Genomic DNA, 21,396 nt, shown 5'->3' with positions numbered 1-21,396 from the left:
TAACAGAGTTAAGTTAGGAACTGCTTATTCTGAGCATTGTTACAAGGGAGGAGCCTAGAGTACGGATACCAACCTGTTTGGAGGTTATGAGGGGCTTCTGGAAGCAAGATAAGCTGCTGGACCTGATGGGCTCTACTTCTTTTCAGTAGAAACACCTCTTGCTTATGTGTGTTTAAATGGGGGCTCTTTACTTCCTAGGAAGAAGTGAGATCATGTTTCTGAGCTTCCAACTCTGCATTCACTTGCCTTAGGGCCAGGCAATAACTTCTGGGGTTCAATCCTGACACAAAGACTTGAACAAAAGGGTATGGAATTAAACGGTTGGGTATGATAAGTCACCTTTCTATCCAAATTTACCAATGCAGAGGATATAAATTGTCTATGTTTTATAAAGCCAAACAGATCAATTATAAAGAAGCTATTCATTGAAGAAAATCTCTTCATCTTCCTTATCTTTCTAGGAACAAGTTCTACTATGTGGGGCATTACTGAGATAGACTTATGTCTATATTCCTTGAACAAATGTATGCACATGGAGTATGACATACATCATTTTCTTCTCTGATTATCACCATAGAAAAGGATTCTATGGGTTCTCCATTCCCTGGTTTCCCTCGTTTGATCCCATATCGACCAGTTTTAACAGAGTCCCAAGAGTTTTTTTCTGGGCAGGTATAATGATAAGCCTAGATGCTAACCTGAATATGGGTACAGGATCCAGATAAAATCTCTCCACTAGTTGAGACTCTTGAGGAAGCCAAAGAGATAAATTCAGAGAAATATCAGTTTGGGAGTCAGACGCATGGGAACCATATTGTCTATGTAAGGAATATCAAATGGACAGTCAACTTGTAGGTGGCCTTTCTTCTATTTTCCCTGCAAAAATTCTTGCAGTAGGAGGAAAGGAGAACACAGACACAGAAGTTACTGCATCTGCAATTAGTGTTGGTAAAACATATATGCCTGATCATGAGAGAAGGATGCTGAATTGGCAGGGACCTTGGGGGAATGGAATAATTCAAGCAGTTACTGACATAAGAGGTTAGAGAACCAGGCATGAAGATTCTACCTGGTTCATCCTAGGAAGGACCAGGAGGACTCAGAGAACACAGACCCTCTTTAGTCTTCTTGTTCTCAATGGAGTTATCATCTTAAGATGGGAAATCAAATTTGATATCACTCCATGGAAAACCATCTCATTTTGATTTTACCCCACAAATATAAAATATATTTTTTAAAAACAGATGCTTATTTCCCTGAAAACTAAAGAAGAAATGACTATTGTTGCTTAAATTAATTCTTAAGAATTATAGGATTGTGGTTACAAATGCAAGTACTAAGCACACTGGGCTAGGAAGCTGGGGGATACAGAAGAGATACAACAAAGGCCACACCAGACTAGAATTGCAGGGTTTGCTATCTGGAACACAAAGGGGATTTCTACTCTGCAAGGAAATAAAAGAGAGCAAGCATTCAGGCATAAGAAAACACTTAGAATTATTATTTTATTGACAGATATGAAGAGAAAGCATTCATAGGACATGCCCTCTATCTTGCACACCTTTGCCTCAAGAGTGAAGCTCTCTAAGCATTTTGTTACTGTTGAGGGAGACTATGAGATTGAAAGTTTCTTGAGAAATCCCTGCAAGATCATACCACATTGATTCAAGAACCTAGAAGTGCACAGGATGGAGTATAATGTCCTCACTATTGAAGAAGGTCCCAGCTGACAACCATCCTTCAAGAAGTCAAGACACTGGTTGCTGCAATTACCACACACAGCTGTTCAAAGAAGGGCTATTAATACACCAGTGAACAAAAACAACAAAAATCTGCAGCAGGTTACAAGGGTATCATTGTGATAAAAAGGTCATGGGCATAGTTGACTTACTCTTTTAAAGTGAAGCAATTTAACTTCCCACCAGGCCACAGCAGGAGCCATGCATAAATGGCCATCATTTATGTCACATGGAGAATAAACAGAAATAGAAGGGATGTTGGGAACAGCAGAACACAGTGGAGACGCTGGATCTGTTTAGCTCTGGGGCCTTATCTGAACCTCAGCATTGTCATGTGTTGAAAGTGATAACCATTCTACTTCCGTGTGTGTGTGTGTGTGTGTGTGTGTGTGTGTGTGTGTGTGTGCCAAACAGAGAAAATGTATGAAATAGAGCTTTGTAAACTTTAAATCAGTGCACAGCAAAAAAAGTGTTATTGCTTGCCCATCCCGAGCCTCATCATCCAGTGATCTAGAGGTATACTTAGGAACTTGTAGGATATTTGCCTTCATGGTGCTCCCAAAGGCTTAGCTTCTCTCCCATTTAGAAATTAGAATATTTCTAGAATTTTCTATTGCATTTGACACATTACATTTATTGGTCCTACAATGAAATTCTTTCTTTGTTCTCCAACACAGTATTTTTATTGAGTATTTGGGAGTTTCATATAATTCATTCTGATCACTTCCCAGTCTTTCCAGGTCCACCCCAACCAAAGAAAAACAGAAGAAAAGAAAAAAAGAAAAGAAATTGTGTTGTCCATATACTCAATGGAGCATGATTAAACCCCCAGTGACCAGTCCCTTAAAGAAAACTGTCCTTCTCCACCACCACCCCTGCCAGAAACCATCAACTGTGAAGAGCTACACTTTGGGATCTCCATCACAATTTTTAAAGGTTCTCTTCAATTGCTTCCTGTTTAGACTGTTTCTCTTTTGGGTGGGGGTGGGGGCTGGAGGTTGTCCCAGAAGCCTTCTATGTCTCTCATTTTCAGCTCTGGGTCTGCAGTCATCAATACCACTGTAAAAGAAGCTTCCTTGTTCTATACAGTCAGTGGCAGCATGAATCATGAACTTCCATATGGTTTCTGATGGCAGTACCAACTACAGACATCAACAAGGCTGGCCCTGGGCCACAGCGTGAACCATCATGGCCCTTCCTGGCAGCACAGACCACAAACATCTGATGTGTGAACTCACAAAAGTATAAAAACCAATTTATTAAGAGGTGCAACTAAAAGGACAAACTCACAGATACATGGTAATGCTGAAGCCATTGCTGATCACACACCAACTCTCTACCCCTTTGGGTATCCCACCATGCCAAGCTGAGCCAGAGTAAGAGAGAGCAAGTGCACTTTCCTATCAGGCTTATCAGTCCCTCATGTAGTACACAGGCCACCTAAGGCTGGTACCCCAAAGCTATTGGCAGAATGAATTCCCACAACAAATATCCATATGACCTTTGGTGGTAACATCGATTACAGACACCAATGTGGCCTTTAACAGGAGCCTGGACCATGGACATCTACACAGCTTCTGGCCACAGCACAGACCATGGACACCATCATGACTCTTGGAGGCGGTATAGGCTACGGACATCAACATGGTTTCAGGCGGCAGCATAGGCCACATACATCCACTTAGCCTTCGGTGGAACCAAGTCAAGACGTGAAGCTTCATCTCAGTGTGCTCAAGTGGAGAGAAAGAGGAAATATTACTGAATTTTCTCTTAGAGGTCAACTGGTGTCTACAATACACTTAGTACCTGGTGCTCATATATAGCAGACACTCAAAACCTTTTGCTTGTTGTTCTTGCTGTGGCAGCATGGACCTGTGTGCATTTACAGACATGCTCATACTTCAGAGGTTGGAACCAAGTGACTAAAGGCCCAGATTCTAGAGCCTCCAAAAACAGTAAAATCTTAATTTTAACACATTTGTCATTTCTATGCACTTATGCAAATTTTCATCCCTCTCTGCCTCATTTTTGTCATCTGTCAAATGGAGATACCAGAAGTACAACTTACATATGGCTGTGGTGATGATCAAATGATTTATTTATATTCTAAGGGCTTAGAAGCAGTATCTACTGATAGCATATTGTCATCACCTATTTCTTTTCAAACAATCACTCAACTTTTCAAACAATCCTACTGAAGAGACATTGTCTTCATTTTGGCAATGAATGAAGACTGGTGGGATGGAAACTGTTCTCCAAAGTCTAAAGCTGTGGGTTGTGAGAGATGTGGAGAGCAGGTCTTAGGAAACATGAGTGGCACTGATGTGTATGAGCCTGTATAGCAATTCCACCTCTGCCTCCGTGAAGTTCACTATGGAGGCGACTGTCTGAGCCATCACGAACCTATTGACTTTGAGGGAAAGAAGCCAAGGCATAACGTTTCTGTCATGACAATCTGGACCCAAGCAAGTGTGCAGTCTAGCTTTCTTTCTGCAATTTCAAGTCTTCAAGCGAGGATGCAGAAAGTATGGACTTAATGAGGATAGCAAGCATGAAGTGCTTTTTGCTTTCCTAAGTGTTTTCTTTGGGTATATCATTTGCTTTTTTTTTTTTTACAACTTCTCTGGAAGGTATTTGGCATTTTTTCAACTATGCAGAATTTGTTCCCCACTTTCTACCCAAGAAGTAGCACATGAACCGGGTCTGTTCTCAGCAACAGGTATGGCATGTGACTTCAGTTTGGTCAACTAGAACACTAATTGTCTTCTGAAGACAATGATTGGCTCATGGATGGGCATATGATCCACAATCAGGTTCTATTTGTACTAAATCTGAGTCACTTCCCTAATAGGAAAATTTAGTCTCTCGTGGTACTTGTTTTCATGGAGGCTGGAGCCTCTGGAGCTACTGTGCTACAGTAAAGGAACAGTATTAAACCAGAGGGTGTAGATTTAAGTTCTGAGGACCAAGACTCAGATCCAGGTGACACTGACCCTTGCAACAGGCATCAAAAGACCACTGTATTTCCATATTTCTGTAATCTTTGTGGGACAGTCATTACATTTCAGTTCAAGCAAGTTTGGTTTGGGCTTCTTTCTACTTATTTGAAGCTACTGGATAAGGCAGGGTTGTCCAGTATGAGAAGAGGCCGGGAAGAAACTCTAGACTGAAGGACAGCTGCTTAGCTTAAGCTACTATACTGCTTCATTTTCTACTATTCTTTGATCAACTAGAATCAATGGGAGGGTGTGAATTACTGTACATGGGTGAGTTGCTTATGCATCTGGGGTGGATCAGGGCAATGAAGGAAGTAGAAACTACACATTGAAAGGCAGTGTCCTGCTTTTGAGCAGTATCTCTATGATGGTTTTCTCATTGATTGAGAGATTTGAGCTACAAGACTTAAAAACATGATGGTCCAAGGAGCTCTCTCTCTCCTTGTCCATGATTGTGGGAAGCAGAGGAATCCCTGAGTGAATGTATATTGTTGACATGAGCTGGGTCATATCAAGGATTCCAGTAAGTCAGACCCATGAGGACAGCAAGACGTTCTCTTCGTCAGGCTCAGGGGAAATGGCAAGGCTCCTACTGGGGTCTTAATTCATTTCCAACAAGTATCTCCCTGTTCCATTCATAATGTCCAAGTGCTGAAATGAAATGTCCTTGGCCTTTCACTATTCCAACCCAGAGCCCAGAGATATCCAATGTCTCTCCACACCCCTTTCGTTTAAGCAACAGATTTGCCTTTTCCATTCTTCCATGGAAACTGCTTCATGTCTGCACAATGACTTTGGCTGTTGGTGTCCAATAGCAGGCTGTGATCACAAGGGAGCTGAAGCTGTATCTGAGGCAGAAGTGAAAGCGACTCCCATCCGCTCACCAGAGCCCCATGTTCACTCTTTTTCCTGATTCCTCTGCCAACAACATCGGAACCACAGAAAGTGACAAATACTGTGACTCACGGCCTCCTACGCTGCCTAACCTCTAACTGCGCAACCCAGAAATCCAGATGTCACGCATGTACCGATATTTATGGCCATACCATACCACTATGGACCCGCTGCAACAGAGGCCATGCACAAGACACAGCAGGAGTTCAGTGTCAGCCTGGCGAAGAGTCCTGAATATTTAAAGGTGGAATGGGGTATAGATGAAAGATAACTATGATTCCAGCCCTGCCACTGACACAGTAGGTAAAAAAAACAGTCACTTGAGCTCAGTTCCTTATCTCTACAGGGGAAATAGCTATAAACTCACCATAGAGGTTCTTGTTGGGGCTAAACAGTTTAGTAGAGAAAAGCACTTCGATGCTTGCCTTTTTTTTTTTTTTTTTTGGTTTTTACGAGACAGGGTTTCTCTGTATTGTTTTGGAGGCTATCGGTCCAGCCTGGCCTCGAACTCAGAGATCCGCCTGCCTCTGGCCCCCAAGTGCTGGGATTAAAGGCGTGGTGGCCCAGCTCGATGCTTGCCTTTTTTATTACTACATAATATTGTCTATTGTCCCCAGAATTTCACCTTCTCAAATCAGCTCTGGGAACTAGGAAGCTATTTCCACAGTGACTCTGACATGCTATTCTCAGTGGGACTTGTTACAAGTTCAAATTTCTAAGTACAACTTCATAAAGACTTGGGAACTTGCCTGTAGATTTAGAAAATCTTTATCCTTTATATAGTCCCTCATGGGTGTGTATGTGTTTGATCTGGGCTTCTGTGGACCAGATGTCCATTCATTGAATCAATTCCCATCCTCTCTCCAGGTTCCACCTCACCAGGCTGCAGGGAAGAAACAAAACAAAACAGAGAAAGGATAGATATAAGAGGACTGTGGTGCTACCAGATTTGGGTGAATGGATCAATCAAAGCAAGTTTGAACAAGGAGTCCCAGCCTCAAGTGTCCCCTCCCCACCTACAGGTCCACAGTTCCCTAAATGATTGACAGATTCTAACATGGCATGTACCATTCCTCACTCATGAGACTTTGGTTGTTTCTTACTCCATCTAGAGTTCTCACTGTTCTGTTAATTCTCACTTAACCTTGAAAATTCTGCTCAAACATTTCCATAAGACTGCACTGGTTTAACCCCCAGAAACAGCTAACCTGAACAAGGGGGAGATCTTGAATCCCAGACTGATGGCTGGGAATCCAGCATGGGACTGATCAAGACCCCCTCAATGTGGGTGTCAGTGAGGAGGCCTAGGAAATCTATGGGGCCTTGGGTAGTAGATCAGTATTTATCCCTGGCATACAAATGGACTTTGGGTGCCCATCCCACAATGATAGATGCACTCTCACCCTGGACTCTTGCGGGAGGGTCTAGGTCCTGTCCTGGATAAAATGACAGACTATGAACACCCCCATGGAGGGACTCAACCTCCCTGGGGAAATGAGGGGGTTGGGGGGGCTGGAGAGGAGGCATGGGAGGAGGGGAGGGAAAGGGAGAGGGACCTGGGATTGACAAGTGAAGCAACCTTGTTTCTAATTTAAAAATAAAAATAAAAAACAACAAAAAAGAAATTCCAAAAATTGTATAATAGTTGAACATTTATATTTTGCCTCCTTAGAAGTATTTTCTTATTCATTAATGTATACTTGGCACTTAGCATGGGCCATGGAATATTATCACAAACTAATGAAATCTCAGCGGAGATGGCATCTTGCTGGGTCTGCTAAGATGCATTGAACTAGGGATGGCTCAGAAAGCTCATCTGTTGACTTGGGAGCAAGGGATAGTTTCTGTTGTTTTCATTAGATCTGTAACTACTTACTTAATGAATGCTTTACTCAGTGAGCGAGTTGGAGGTCCTGGAATCCTACCTGAACCAAAACATGGGTGCATATATTCATTACACTAGTGGGGTGGGGAGGGTAGACGTTATCTGTCTGGGTTTCTCCAGTTTTTTTTTTTCAGTTATCTGCTATTTTTCTGTTTTTCCAAGAGTCAGAAATAAGATAGATAACATCTACAGATGAACAGTGCTGCAAATCTCTCTATAAACTCATGGATCAAAGAACTAGGCCCACATTATCCCAGGGGGAAAATGCTTAAAAACAGAATACATGAGCTCAAAAATATTTTGGTATTTAAAAGCAGGATGGGATATTGAACTCAAGTGGGAAGAGGCAAAAGGTCTCAAAAGGGAGGGCCATGATCCAAAGGAACCAGAACAGTCAAGGGAACCGTTTATTGGTGGTCTGAGCATTGAAACCACAGATGACAGCTTAAGGGAACACTTGGAGAAATGGGACACACTTACAGACTGTGTGGTAACGAGAGATTTCCAAACAAAATGTTCCAGGGGCTTTGGTCTTGTGTTGAAAAGGTGAATGCTGCAATGTGTGCTTGGCCACACAAGGTTGATGGACATAAAAAATTTGTCAATGGAATTAAAGAAAATACAGAAGAAATAATCTGAGAGACTACTTTGAAAAGTATGGCAAGATTGAAACCATAGAAATTACAGAAGACAGGCAGATTGGAACAAAGAGAGGATCTGCTTGTGTAACTTTGGATGATCGTGACACAGTTGATATAATTGTTATGCAGAAATGCCACACTATTAACTGACATAATTGTGAAGTGGAAGACACCCTTTCTCAATAAGAGATGCAGTCTGTGGGTTGACAATGAGGTTGTGTAGGTGGATCTGGCAACTTTATGGGTCATGGTGGACACTCTTGGAGGGGGGGCGGTAATTTTGGTTGTGGTGGAAACTTTGGTGGAAGAGGCAGCTATGGAGGTGGTAGCAGCAGAGGTAGTTACGGAGGTGGTGATGTTGGATAGAATGGATTTGGAGGTGACATTGGCAATTATGGTAGTGATGTCTGGTTAGAGCAGTAGAGGAGACTATGGTAGTGGTGGCAGAATAGGAGGAAATGATGAAGAAAGAAATTTTGGTGGAGGTAGCTATGGTGATGGTGGTAACAAAATGACTTTGGAAATTATAGGGACAACAACAATCAAATTATGGGCCCAGGAAAGAAGACAATTTTGGTGGAAGAAGTTCTGGCAGTCCCTACGGTGGTGGCTGTGGCTCTGGTGGTAGAAGCGGTAGCTGTGGTAGCAAAAGGTTTTAAAAACAGCAGAAAAGGGCTACAGTTCTTAGCAGGAGAGGAGCAAGGAGATGTCAGGTTACTTTAAGACAGCCATTCGTCCCAAATGCATTAGAGCAGCAGTTCTAAACCCTTTTGGGGCTTAAAAAGTGCAGCTACTGATTAATGCAAGGTAGTGTCAATGAGCTGTACATTCCTGGGGTCTTTTATCTGTTGTAGCTTTGCTTTTTCTTTTCGTTACATCGGGCATATTGCCCTGTAAATTGTGGTGGTGGTACCAGGAATAAAAATTAAGGAACTTTTAACTTAACAGAGGTAGAATGGGGGGTGCTCAGGGGAAAACAGCCACTGTCACAAATCTTGAAGTAGAAGGGGTGAGAAAGGGAGAGAGAAAAGGGGAAAGGAGAAGAAAGGGGGAGAGGGGGAGAAAAAAGGAGCAAAGAAAGAGTGACTAAGGGACAAAGAGAATTTTCCAGGAGCTCAGAAGGCCTCACCTTCATCTGTCCTTTACTCCCAGGAAGCTGTTTTAAAAGCACTGATGCTCCTGGTATCCCCAGTTGTGGACTATGACTGTTTTGATCTGAGGATACACTCAGGGCCTGTTGACATCTCAAGCTCACCAGGTGTTTCTAAGGCTCAGCCTAAATTGGGTACCACCTGAGTCAGCGGTCCCAGAATCCTGGCCAAGTGGGGTAAAAGAGAAAACACATAGGACAGAGACATCTCCTTCCGCCCCCAGTGGCCGAGTTGAAAGCCCCTCTCCATGGCTGGGTTGAACCTCAGCTCTTAGAGGGGATGCATCTGTGCTATTTGCTTTGTGTGTTCAGTACCAATTAAAACCCCGCAGCCACGATCGGTGTGGTACAAATGGGCACCATTCCTGGGGCAGATGGGAGAGCTGTGGGCAGAAAGCCTACCGCCTGGGTTTAAAAAAAATCCTGGCTGGACCACATTTCATATTTCTAGTTCTTAGAAATTTCAAGTGTCTTCCTGTACTACATCATAAAATAATGAAAGCAGATGGGAGCTGGTTCCTGGCTGGGTCTCTCAAGAGTCACTGTGAGCGGGGGATAGACCAGGGAGCTCATCTGTTGACTTGGGAGGGAGGGATACTTTCCATTGTTTGCTTCGTATGTGGGTTTTGTTTTCCAGGTTTACTTCTGGCCCCTTTGTGGGCACACGAGGAAAGAGTCTGTGCGTGTGTTCTTTTTCTGAGTTCACATTTTCAGTTCTCACCACTTTGCATCTCAGAGATTCATCTTGGTTCCCATCACCTTCCCTATGCACACGGCGTCTACAAGGACTTGTCAGTGTGGTCCAGAAGATAAATGATTTCACTTCAGGGTTAGCTGCCTTAATCCAGAACGTTTGGAGTCAGAAGGGTTTCAGGTTTTCCTTTTTTTTCCTTTAGTGCATTTGCATATTTATAATGAGATATCTTGGAGATGAGGCTCAAATGTAAATAAGTTTTATGAATACCTTATACACAAGGATTGAAGGGAATTTTATGCAGTATTTTCAGTGTACCTTCATTTTAATTTTAACTCTTCATATGTGTAGCATTACATCTGAACTCAGACTGCTGAATTTTGAGATATTTTGGACTTCAGATTGCGGATGCTCCACCTGGATTAGCTGGTCGCACATGCATCCGCCATGCAGAGAAGAAATGAGTCCATATCCTCTTAGACTCTCATCACTCTGTGCACACAGCCTAGTCTGGAGCCCTCCCTCCTTAGTCTCTGTCATGTCCTTGATGTTTCTCTTACCTTCCATTACCCTCCCCAATGCCCTCCCCCATGCACACTGGTGCAGCCAGAGCCCTCCCTCATCTGTGTTCACATTAGCACACTGTTCTCTTGCCAACAGGAACTAGGTCTTGCATAACCAAGCTTAGATGCTTTATTTAGATAAAAACCTGTGGAAGTTTACTGTACTCTAACAAAAACACAGCTTTCGTCATTAGGAAACTTTCCATTTTAAAGAAGGAAGTCAGAGAGAGGTAGGGAGAGGGAGAGAGAGGGAGAGAGGAAGAGAGAGAGAGAGGGGAAGAGAGAGAGAGAAAGGGAGAGAGGAAGAGAGAGAGGGAGACAGAGACAGAGAGAAGCAGACAGAGGAGAGGATCAGAGAGGGAAGGAAGGCAGGTAGATGATGTTTAAAAAAAAAGAGGAAAAGAGACGTGTGTGTGTGTGTGTGTGTGTGTGTGTGTGTGTGTGTGTGTGTGTGTGGTGTGTAGGTGGTGGAGAGGTAAGCAAGCTGCTTTATCAGAGTCAACCAAGGTATGCTTACCTGACAAAAGGCACACATATGTCTCTCCAAGAACTAGAAAACAGGTTAAAAGGAAAGGATCCAAGAACATCACCCAAGACACACCTGGTAGAAGGGAGTTCTGGGAACAAGCTGCAGCTCCATTTACTGGTTCACACATTCCATAGAGAGCAGAACTGGAGACTTCATTACTCTTGACAATTTTCTTTGAAAACTGTTTAATTCTATGTGTGTTATTCTATTTATCTAAATAGCATGGTAAAAAACACTGAACATGAACCTGAAATGGTTGCCCAGTGAGACTGTCTCCAAGACAAAGCAAAACAAACACATCAAAAACATTTTCCATAAGAGCAACCCCCTTAAAATTTAAGTGTGTGATACATTGTTTCTGTCTGCAGGTACAATATTGTATAGAGCACCAGTTCTCAACCTGTGGATTAGGTCGCCTTTGGGGGTTGAACGACTCTTTCACAGGGGCACCTAAGATCATCAAAAAATATAGACATTTACATTACAGTTCATAACACTAGCAAAAATTACAGTTATGAAGTAGCAACAAAAATAATTTTAAGGTTGGTGAGAACCACAACACAAGGAATTATGCTAAAGAGTCACAGTACTAGGACAGTTGAAAAGCACTGATATAGAGGATTGTTAGGGATTGTTTAGATGGCTAAAGCCACTGTGTGTATTCCAGGAATCAAACTCAGTCTGTTAGGCTTAGCCACAAGCGCCTTTTCCCAGTGAACCATCTTGTGAGATCCCTACACACTTTCCAGAGCAGATGCACCATTTTCCCCTTCCTGCCAACACTGTATAAGAGTTCCAATTGTTCCACATCCTCAGACTGTCTTTTTTTAATAACAGTCATCCTGAAAAGTTGAGGTGACATCTTACTGTGATTTTGATTTGATAGAATTTCCTGTATGAGTTTGCAGATATAGTACTGTGTTTATTTATTACATGTCTGGTTTTATCTGTGTAAGCATCAGCTGAGCTGTATGGATTATGCTTTCTATTTGTTATGGTTTTTTATTTCTGTAAATGTAAATGCACAGTTTCTTCTTAACATAAAGAAGAGGAAGAAATATGGATGCATGTGCTTTCTAAAGAAAACTAACATCAGATAGTGCCTCTTTTTGTAAGAATCAAGGAGATTAATTCTGCAAAGAAATTAGCTGATTTATCTAGGCATGAATGGTTCCCCTATGGAGGCCATAGCAGAGAGAAGGATAAGTATGGTGGAACTTTCTCAATGGCTCTACCTTTGAAGAGTTGTTCTTATGATATTAGCAGAAGATTCTTTTTTTTTTGCCAGGGCAGCTATCACTTCCCCATTTGGAATACTTGCGATTTGGATGGTCTTGATTCTGGTTCATCATGTAGCACACCAAATCACTTTGGTCATGGTGAAGGACCCAGGGTCAAGTGTCTGATTCAATGAGAACCAAGTTTACAACTTTGATTCAGACTGTATCATGGACACGGAGTTATGAGTCTACAGTGCATATTGTTCTGGTAAAGCCTGTTGAAAACTAAAGCCAAGTTCCAGTAGAGACCAGAAGCTGACATGAATGTTTATGTCTTAGGTCTGAGTTCATCCTGAGTTCTTCAGACACCTGGGACAGAAATGTCCTTTCTTAAGCCAATTCTCATTGGATTTCCATAATTTAAATTCCAGAATCCAGTAGCTGATGGAAACAGAAGCAGAGAACCACAACTCAGCACTGAGCCGAATTCCTGGAATCCATTTGTAGAGAGGGAGGAGTGATGAGCAAAGGGGTCAAGACCATGCTAGGGAAATGCACAGAAATAGCTGACCTGAACAAGGGGGAGCTCATAGACCTCAGATTGACAGATTTGAAACAAGCATAGAATAGAACCAGGTCCCTTGCACATGGGTGTTAGTTAGGAGGCCTGGGCATTCTGCAGGGCCCCTGGTAATGGAATAGCATTTATACCTAGTGTACGAATGGACATTGGGAGCCCATTCTCCATAGAGGGATACTCTCTCAGTCTAGATACATAAGGGAGGGCCTAGGCCCTGCCCCAAATGATGTGGCAGACTTTGGTGATTCCCCCATAGAAGGCCTCACCCTATCTATGGATCAGAAGAGGGATGGGATGGGGGTTAGTGGGGATCATGGGAGAATGGGAGGGAGAAGGAACTGGGATTGATATATAAAATAAGGTTGTTTCTAATTTAAATTTAAAAAAGGGAAAAAAGAAATAAAGAACAAGGCTGAATGCATCTGTGCTATCAATACATCTCTAAGAAGAGCCACACTGTAACTTCCTAGTTCTGTGAAGGCCAAGCCATGTGCTTCTAGCGTCAGATCAGGAGATGGTTCGGTAGATATCTACTAGACTTGGCAATTCTGTCTGAGACCCCAGAAACTGACCCCATATATCTGGGTATGAATATACCCAGAGGTGTGACATTGCAGGACAATCACAGAGTATGATACAGATTTAAAAAATACAGCTACAGAAATCAGTCTTATTTTAAGAGCAAAAGCAAGAAGAATTCAAGAGTGTCAGATGTAACCTGCAATGTAGTGGAAGCATCAGCAAACAGCAGCTGAGAGTCTAGGCCAGCGGGTCTCAGCCCCCTAATGCTGCAACCCTTTAACACAATTCCTCATGCTATGGTGACCCCCAATCACAAAATTATTTCATTGCTGCTTCATAACTGTGATATGCAGGACATCTGATATGCTACCCCCAAAGGGATTGAGACTCACAGGATGAGAACCTCTGGTCTAGGCTGAGGGGTTATTGAAATGTAAATAAGGCAACGACAGGGGACCATGAAGATGCAGACTTGATTACATTGGTCGCAGGAGTATTGCAGACATCTTTCTGTGATGCTTTGAGTGGTATCCTTGGCTTCTAACAAAAACACGGTTCCATCACAATCTAATTTGAACTGTTCTTTGAACCACATGGTATTTTTATGAACCAGTGACTATTACAGTCAAATGTATTTTGGAAAAAGATCAAAAAGCCTTGAGTTGTGCAAAAAGAAGTTTTAGCAAGGATTTCAACACTGGGTCTAAATTAGCCTATGCACAAACTAGTCCTTGTTTTCACAATGGTATACAGCAGCATGCTCACTCTGTTGAGTGAATTCCCTTAGACTAGAAAGCTTCCCAGCAGGATCACAGCCATCAAAGTATTCAGGAGGTCCATCGCAGAGATGAGTAAGAAGTGAGCTGTCATTTCCTGGGGCAAAATTCTACCCATATTTATAGTCCCTGTCCTTTATAAACACAATCTTCTGCTTTCTGTGAAGGACAATTGTCCCCCATGTTTACTACAGTGATACCCCCTGAATTGCTCAGTTGCTACAATTAGATTGTGTTCCTTACAGGCATACCTTGAATGAAATTTCCCAATGTCAAAAGCAACAAAACAGGAATTAATAGTCCATATTACTGTGATACATATCAAGTATGGTGAGGCAGTCAACTACTTTGACCCATACTCATCTAGCATGGTTTTTAATACATCCTAGTGCTACCAAGAGCAGTGCATTAGGTTGGCAGTCAGGCCAAATAATGCTTAGTTTGCGTAACAACAAAATCAAAACCACTGACTGGTTAGCAGAAGTATAATGTCTGCTGTCACCATGGGAATATTGGGACACTAATCATGTTCCCAGGTCCAAGTGACTTGTGGGTCTAGAGTTCCCTGGACTATGATTAAACTGAAGATCCAACCTCTGGAGGAAGGACTTGGCAGTGCCCCCATAGCACATATGATAGGCTTTCTTCAGAAAGACAGTTTCCACAGTAGAGCAACAATGGTTGGGAAAGGAAAATATCTAGAAGATGCCTTTAGGAAAGTTAGATAAGGAACCTGAGAGGATTGTGATACCAAGAGATCTGGAATGATCCAGTGATGACTTTTGGAAAGCAAGTGGTAAATGGAGTTTTGGATCAAATCTATGTCACAGTTAATTGCTTCCTATTGTCCTACAGTCATTTTCTCACTCCTTAAGTGCACAATTGGGTTGATATAGAGAACATCTGGAAGAACCCTCACTTTGGTTGCATGGCCTCTGAAGATGGGAGGAAAGCACAATAGATGACCCCTCCATAAAGCTCAGGCTTCCTCATAGGCATATTAAATGTATGAATAAAGACATGGTATTTCAGAGGGGGTAAATTCATATGACTGAGCTACAGAATCAAGAATCAAATATAATTCAGCCTTGTTATGGGGCCCAGTTAGTCTAGTTTTGCTATTCTACTTATTTTATTTTTATGTTCTACAACTTGAACAAATAGACATATTCTCAAACTCTCTGTGACTGCTTACTTGTTTTCCTTAATTGATCCCACACCTATTTTTAATATGATAATCTATGCAAAATGATATTTGTATACTTTGAAGTAAACCCAAAGCCAATTCCTTCCATTTATGCTGAAGACTTCTGTGATTTGAAAGAAAGTGGCCACCAAAGGAAGTAGTACTACTAGGAGATATGGCTTTGTTCGAGTAGGTGTGCCCTTGTACGAAGTGTGTCACAGTAGGTGTGGGCTTTGAGTTCTCCTCCTATGCTCAAAATACTCCCAGTGTTATAGTCCACTTCCTGTTGCCTTCTGATCAAGGTGTAGCCAGCACTATGTCTGCCTGCACACTGCCATGCTCCCCACCATGATGATAGTGGACTGAACCTCTGAAACTGTAAGCAAGCCACCCTGATCAAATGTTTTACATATAAGAGTAAAAATGAAACCCCACTGAAGACAATGGCCATCACAGAAAGAAGGCTTAGTGGTGAAATGATGCTTCTCCAGGCCAGAACATTGCTTTCAGGCGATCCAGCTCAGAAGCTTACTTATATAAGGACTGAGGAATTATCATCATCATCATCATCATCATCATCATAGTAAACAGAATTATTGATTTTGTAGGTGATTGCATCTGGCATCAGAAGACAGTAAATAGCTTGTTCAGAGAGGATAAAGTTGTATACTGATGACAGTATGGTAAGACAAACTTTAGAATTGAATGTGGGTGGTTATTTTTTTTCTTTTGCCATTGTTGTTAAATGGAAAATGGAAAACCACAAAAGAAGTAGGAGAAAGCAAACACTAGATTCAGGGTGGGGAAGGCCAAGAGGGAAAATAAGAAAAATGCTGGTTTCACAGCAATAGTAAAGCTCTTCTGTGATAAAAAGCTTTCAGAGGGAAAGCTACAAGGCTACCTGGAAATTGTGAAAAGAATATATGAGAAAGTCTTAATATTTTGACTACATAGGAATTTTTACAAATCTACTGATTTATCTTTGTCAACAATAATGTATTAACTTTGGTTGGCTAGACTGAATGATGGGGATAAGAAAATAACCAACAGTAATCTTATAGAATCTATACATTCACTTATTGCATGTATGTGCATGAATGCAATTGGAGGTCAGAGGACACCTTGCGGGAGCTGGCTCTCTTTCCCACCATGTACATCTAGGAGGTCAAACTGGTGACAGGCACCTTTTCCCCCTAAGCTAAAACAGCCATTTGTATGAAACATGTAGTCTTACCAGGGGAGGGACACTAAAAATAAGTGGTAAAAAACATAATGTTGCAGCTAGTAATACGTACTGTTGAGAAAGTGGAGGACAGTATGATAAAGGCTCCCAGGAGGGAAGAACATGGTGTTTTTTAAAAATTAATCAATTTACTTTTACCAGTAGAAGGTTTATCTAGGAAGGTGGCATACGAGTAAAGACCCAAAGGAGTGGGAAGAAACCCCAGAGGTGTCTGTGTGGAGCAGTAGGAATGCCAGGGAGGTGGTAACTTCTGTATCTCCAGGGGAATGTGGTGGCAAGCCAGTGTGTCCAGAGTGAAGAATCGTGAGAGAACAAGGAGGAAGAGATGAGGCTGGGAGGGTGGCAGGGTAGGATCTGGAACACACACGCTCTTACCATCTTTTGTAAGAACTTTGGAAGGCACCAGATGCTTCTAGAGAACTCAACTATGATCTGGCTTGTGCAATCCAGATCCTTTTTCTTATTGCTAAAGAAGAGAAAATAAGCTAAGGGGCTGTTGAAATCCTGAAATAGAAATAGTGTTTGTTTTATTTTGGTTTGTTTTGTTTTTCATAAATGAGAGTGGGCGAGCGGGGCCAGCAGCTTGCATTTGGACATATTAAGTTTGAAATGCACAGCAGACATCCAAGTAGACATGTCAACAGTTTGCTGGGCATCCAAGTCTGGAGTTCTGGGCAAAGGCCTGGGCTGGAGTTCTGTCTGAGTTGTTAGCATACAGACAGTGTCTGCAGCCAAGAGACAAGTCAGATGAAATCAGAAACTAGAGGAAAACAAAGAAGGGAAATCATGTATGAGAGAATCATGGCGCCACACCAGCATTAAAGACGTGGAGGAAAAATCTTAGGCAAAGGGTGCTGAGAGAGAACGAGTGAGACAGGAGGAAACCCAGGTGTGAGTTCCAGAGGGGAGGCGAAGAGAGAATCAATTATGACAAGTGCTGTTGATAGAAAGTCGAGTGAGGACTAGTTACTGATTATGTCTGATGCGCTAATTTAGCCTCTCAGTTCTCCAGTCTCAGCTTATTCCTTCAAATCTCATCCAAACATATTTTTTGGTATCACTGCATCAGCCAACATTTTCACATCCTTTTGTCTCTCCTTGCAGAAATCCTTCAAACCTCCACCACCTGTTCCCCGAATCACAGCAGTAGATGGCTGCAGCGCCAGAAGTTGTATGCAGAAGCCTTTTTATAAAGCGAAGGTGATCAGACAAAAGAGGCCTGTGAAGTTTGATAATGATATATATGTTGCCTAAGGAGTTTAATTTTTTTAAAACAAAAAACAAAACCATTTAAATGCACTAGCTACCATAGAAATACTGATTAAAACAAGCTGGCTATCCCACTCCCCTAAACCAAACTGGTATTTAAAAAGGAATACCCCGCTACGGGCAAGATATAGCAGGCATGCCTTATCCTGCTGGTGGAAGTGTTAATTACTAAAACTTTTCTAAGGGCAGCTTGGTAATACAGAAGAATAATTTTTGTAGGTTTTTTTTCTTGACACCTTTGAGTCCAATAATTTTTCTTTTAACAGTTTATTTTAAAAGGAAATCATCAGGTCATTATTCTAGGAGTTCACATCAGTGTTATTTCTTATACAACTTAGGGTATGGGATTAAGTAAAATTTTCTATTCCTGTAGAACACTGAAACATCCATGTATTGTTTCTGACAGGACTTATAGGCTCAAAACAGCAAAGAAAATAAAAATCATTACATATTCTACTTTGAGCTTAAGGCAGCAAATTCTGACACAGATTCATAACAAAACTCCTTGCAGAAAAAGAATTTTAATGATATAAGAACCTGTCCACAAAGTGTAGTCAAAGAAAAATGAAATGAAACCAACTATAAAATAATGTTATGATTCTACTTTTTAAAAGAAAGAGAATAGAAAAAAGACATTTAAAATATATCAACAAAAGTCTCAATACTAATCATTTTAAGATTCTCAATAATTATCCTTTAACTTGCTTGATCTTTCTGAATTTTTAACTCGCTGTAGAATATTTGCTGAGGGCCTGCCATGTGGATCTTTGGGATGCATTAATGAAAACCAGTAATTCCCACCATTGCAGAGTTTATAACCTACTGAAGAGACACGGCTGATAGACTGTAACGAAGAAGAAATCATATAACCCTCTATAAGACGTGGTAAGTGCTGGAGGAAAATAGTGAATGCAAATGAGAGGGGATGGAAGTACATGGCTGTGGATGGTCAATCTTCATCATCAGCTTGGCTTGATTAGGAATCACCACGTGAACACCTCTTGACATGACAGTGTGGATGTTTCCAGAGAAGTTTAACTGAAGAGGAAAGACCCACCCTAAGTGTGGGCAGCATTGTCCTTGAGCTAGAATTCCAGACTTGTTGAGAAGGAAAAAGGCCCCTGAGCTCGTGTTCATCTCTCTTGGCTTCCTGACTATGGATGCAGTGACCAACTGCCTCATACTCCCGCAGCTCTGTCATCCCTGCCATTCGGGGTTGTACCATCCAACTGTGAACCAAACTAAACCTTCTTCCCTTAAGTAGTTTTCGTCACCTCTCTTGTTACCTCCATTGTCAAATCAATGAGAAAAGTAAGGAGTATGGACTGCAGCTTTAAATTTATCAGTCATGCTGGATCTCACCAGAGAGAAGGCATTTAAGGAAAACATTATAGACGAAAGGAATTACCACCTGGATGTTGAGGAAAGCCTTTCCAGGTAAGAGACTCTGCAGATGTATGGGGAGTAGCACATGGATGCATCTAAACAGTGGAATGAGTGTGTAAGCAGGAAGTGAGATCAGAATGAAACAAAGAGCTGGGAGGGGCGACCCATGGTCCAGCTTTGGTTGTGTTAAGACACTCAGATTTAGGCATTTTGCAGTCATCGAGATGAGAGCTGCTGATACTTCTGTTGCAATCAAGATCAGTAATCATGTGAGGACAGGTCAGATTCTAGGTATGTCTTGGAAGCGGAAGGAGCACAACTTCTCAATGTTCGGATAAAGGGCATAAAAGACTTTTCAGTCTTTCGACTTGGATGATTTGAAGGATAAACTTATCAACTGTCTCAGAAAGATTATGAGTAGAGCAGAATTTTGTGTGGGACTTACCATATCTAAAATCCAGCTCCAAAGTGTGTTAGGTCACTTCAACAGCAGGAGCTTGGAGACAAGTCACAACCAGGGGAGAGTGACTGAGAAAGCAACTTCGGAGGCAGAAGAAAAAGCAGCAGACATGGGGCAACCAAGTGCTTCAAACACTGCCATTTGTTTCAGCTATGTGAAATCTACAACTGAGTTTACCAGTGTGGATGTCAGGGCACTGCAGACCATGACTTCAGAAAGCTAAGAGAAGAAACTGAGAGTGGCTTTAAAAACAGGGAATTTAGACTGCTCTTTTGAGGAATTTTGCTTCAAAGGGGCTTTAGAGATAGGTGACTAGGAGGTGTTGACAAGGTTGGATTTTGCCTTCATCTTTTATTATTAAGTATTTTCTTCTATCTATCTATCATCTATCTATCTATCTATCTATCTATCTATCTATCTATCTATCTATCTATCTTCTATTGAATTGGGAGGACTCAACTTGTATGAACAAGTTCTCTTCTACCACATGTTTTCCTGGCATCGAACTTAGATCATGAGGTTGTGACAAGTGTCCTAACTTACTGGGCAGTCTCATTGGCCCTGCATTTCCTTTTCAGTACAAAGGATGGCTATGCAATGTAGGAGGTTCTATCCAATCCACTGATAATTCATTTTATCCAGGTAATAAGGTGCCAACAGGTGGCATGGTTACAAATCACATAAGAACTGCCTGAATGGCAAGTCTCCAGTGTATTGATATGGTCTATTCTGCTGCCTAAAATTCTTTAGCCTTTGCTGACTCAAGTCACATGTAAAATACAAACATTTAAGGATAGCATAAATTCACAGAGTAATGACCATACTTAAGGCAAACATCTTCCCTAGTCTAACACACACACAAGCTCTCTCTCTCTCTCTCTCTCTCTCTCTCTCTCTCTCTCTCTCTCTCTCTCTCTCTCTCTCTCTCTCCAGGAAGCTATTTATTTTCTTTGAAAAAAATTGGAATCTTAGAAATAAAGATTGACCAAAACCATGAATCCATTTTAAGAAAGCCAATTTTGCAAGAAAAAAAATGGAGAGAAAAATAATCTTAGTCTTTTGACACTACATGCCAAAAACTTTTTAATCTAGGAAGCCAAAGCTTTATCTGTTTGGTGTCTTTTTACTAAGATTAAAGAGGGGAAAAGGCAGAAATCAGCTTTGGACATCTCTCTGTTGGAAGATGGCATTTGCCTCCACTCCACTGAAATGTTAAATTACAGTACCTGCTCTCTGTGGGGTCTGCCTCTTCCTCCTCCCACCTGTGTGTCATTCCCTAGAGAATGATGCCTCTTCCCTCCCTCACAAGGCAGCAATACTTCCATTCTGCTTCCTGTGAAAACAGAAACCTAGTAAATCGTGGTGGTTTAGAACTAGCAGGGGTTTTATATGTGTTTCCATTAGGCAAACCAAGAAACTGAGTCTCACAGAGGTGAAATGAACGGCCCAAAGCCAACAGCCAGTTAAATTGATTTGGGATTTGGGAAAACTCCCAGAAAGATTTGATCAACTCATTCACACTGACATGTATTGATTGATGTGTTCTCTGCCTATCTGATAGACGCTATAAGTGAAGTAAAAACAGTAGATGATGAAAGTGGAGGGGTCTGAGAAATACACCATTATTTTGCCAGCTGTGTTTTTGTGTTCAATGTTCTATTGG

General features: G+C 41.7%; 1 pseudogene; it reads left to right on the top strand.

The window, feature by feature from the left end:
- The first annotated feature begins 7,797 nt into the window (after positions 1 to 7,797).
- LOC101827878 lies at positions 7,798 to 8,814 on the top strand (annotated as a pseudogene).
- Positions 8,815 to 21,396: the final 12,582 nt, after the last annotated feature.

This window comes from Mesocricetus auratus, unplaced genomic scaffold (assembly GCF_017639785.1).
Source record: "Mesocricetus auratus isolate SY011 unplaced genomic scaffold, BCM_Maur_2.0 Super-Scaffold_4256, whole genome shotgun sequence".
Lineage (NCBI taxonomy): Eukaryota > Metazoa > Chordata > Mammalia > Rodentia > Cricetidae > Mesocricetus > Mesocricetus auratus.
This window is presented reverse-complemented; position numbering and strand designations above follow the sequence as displayed.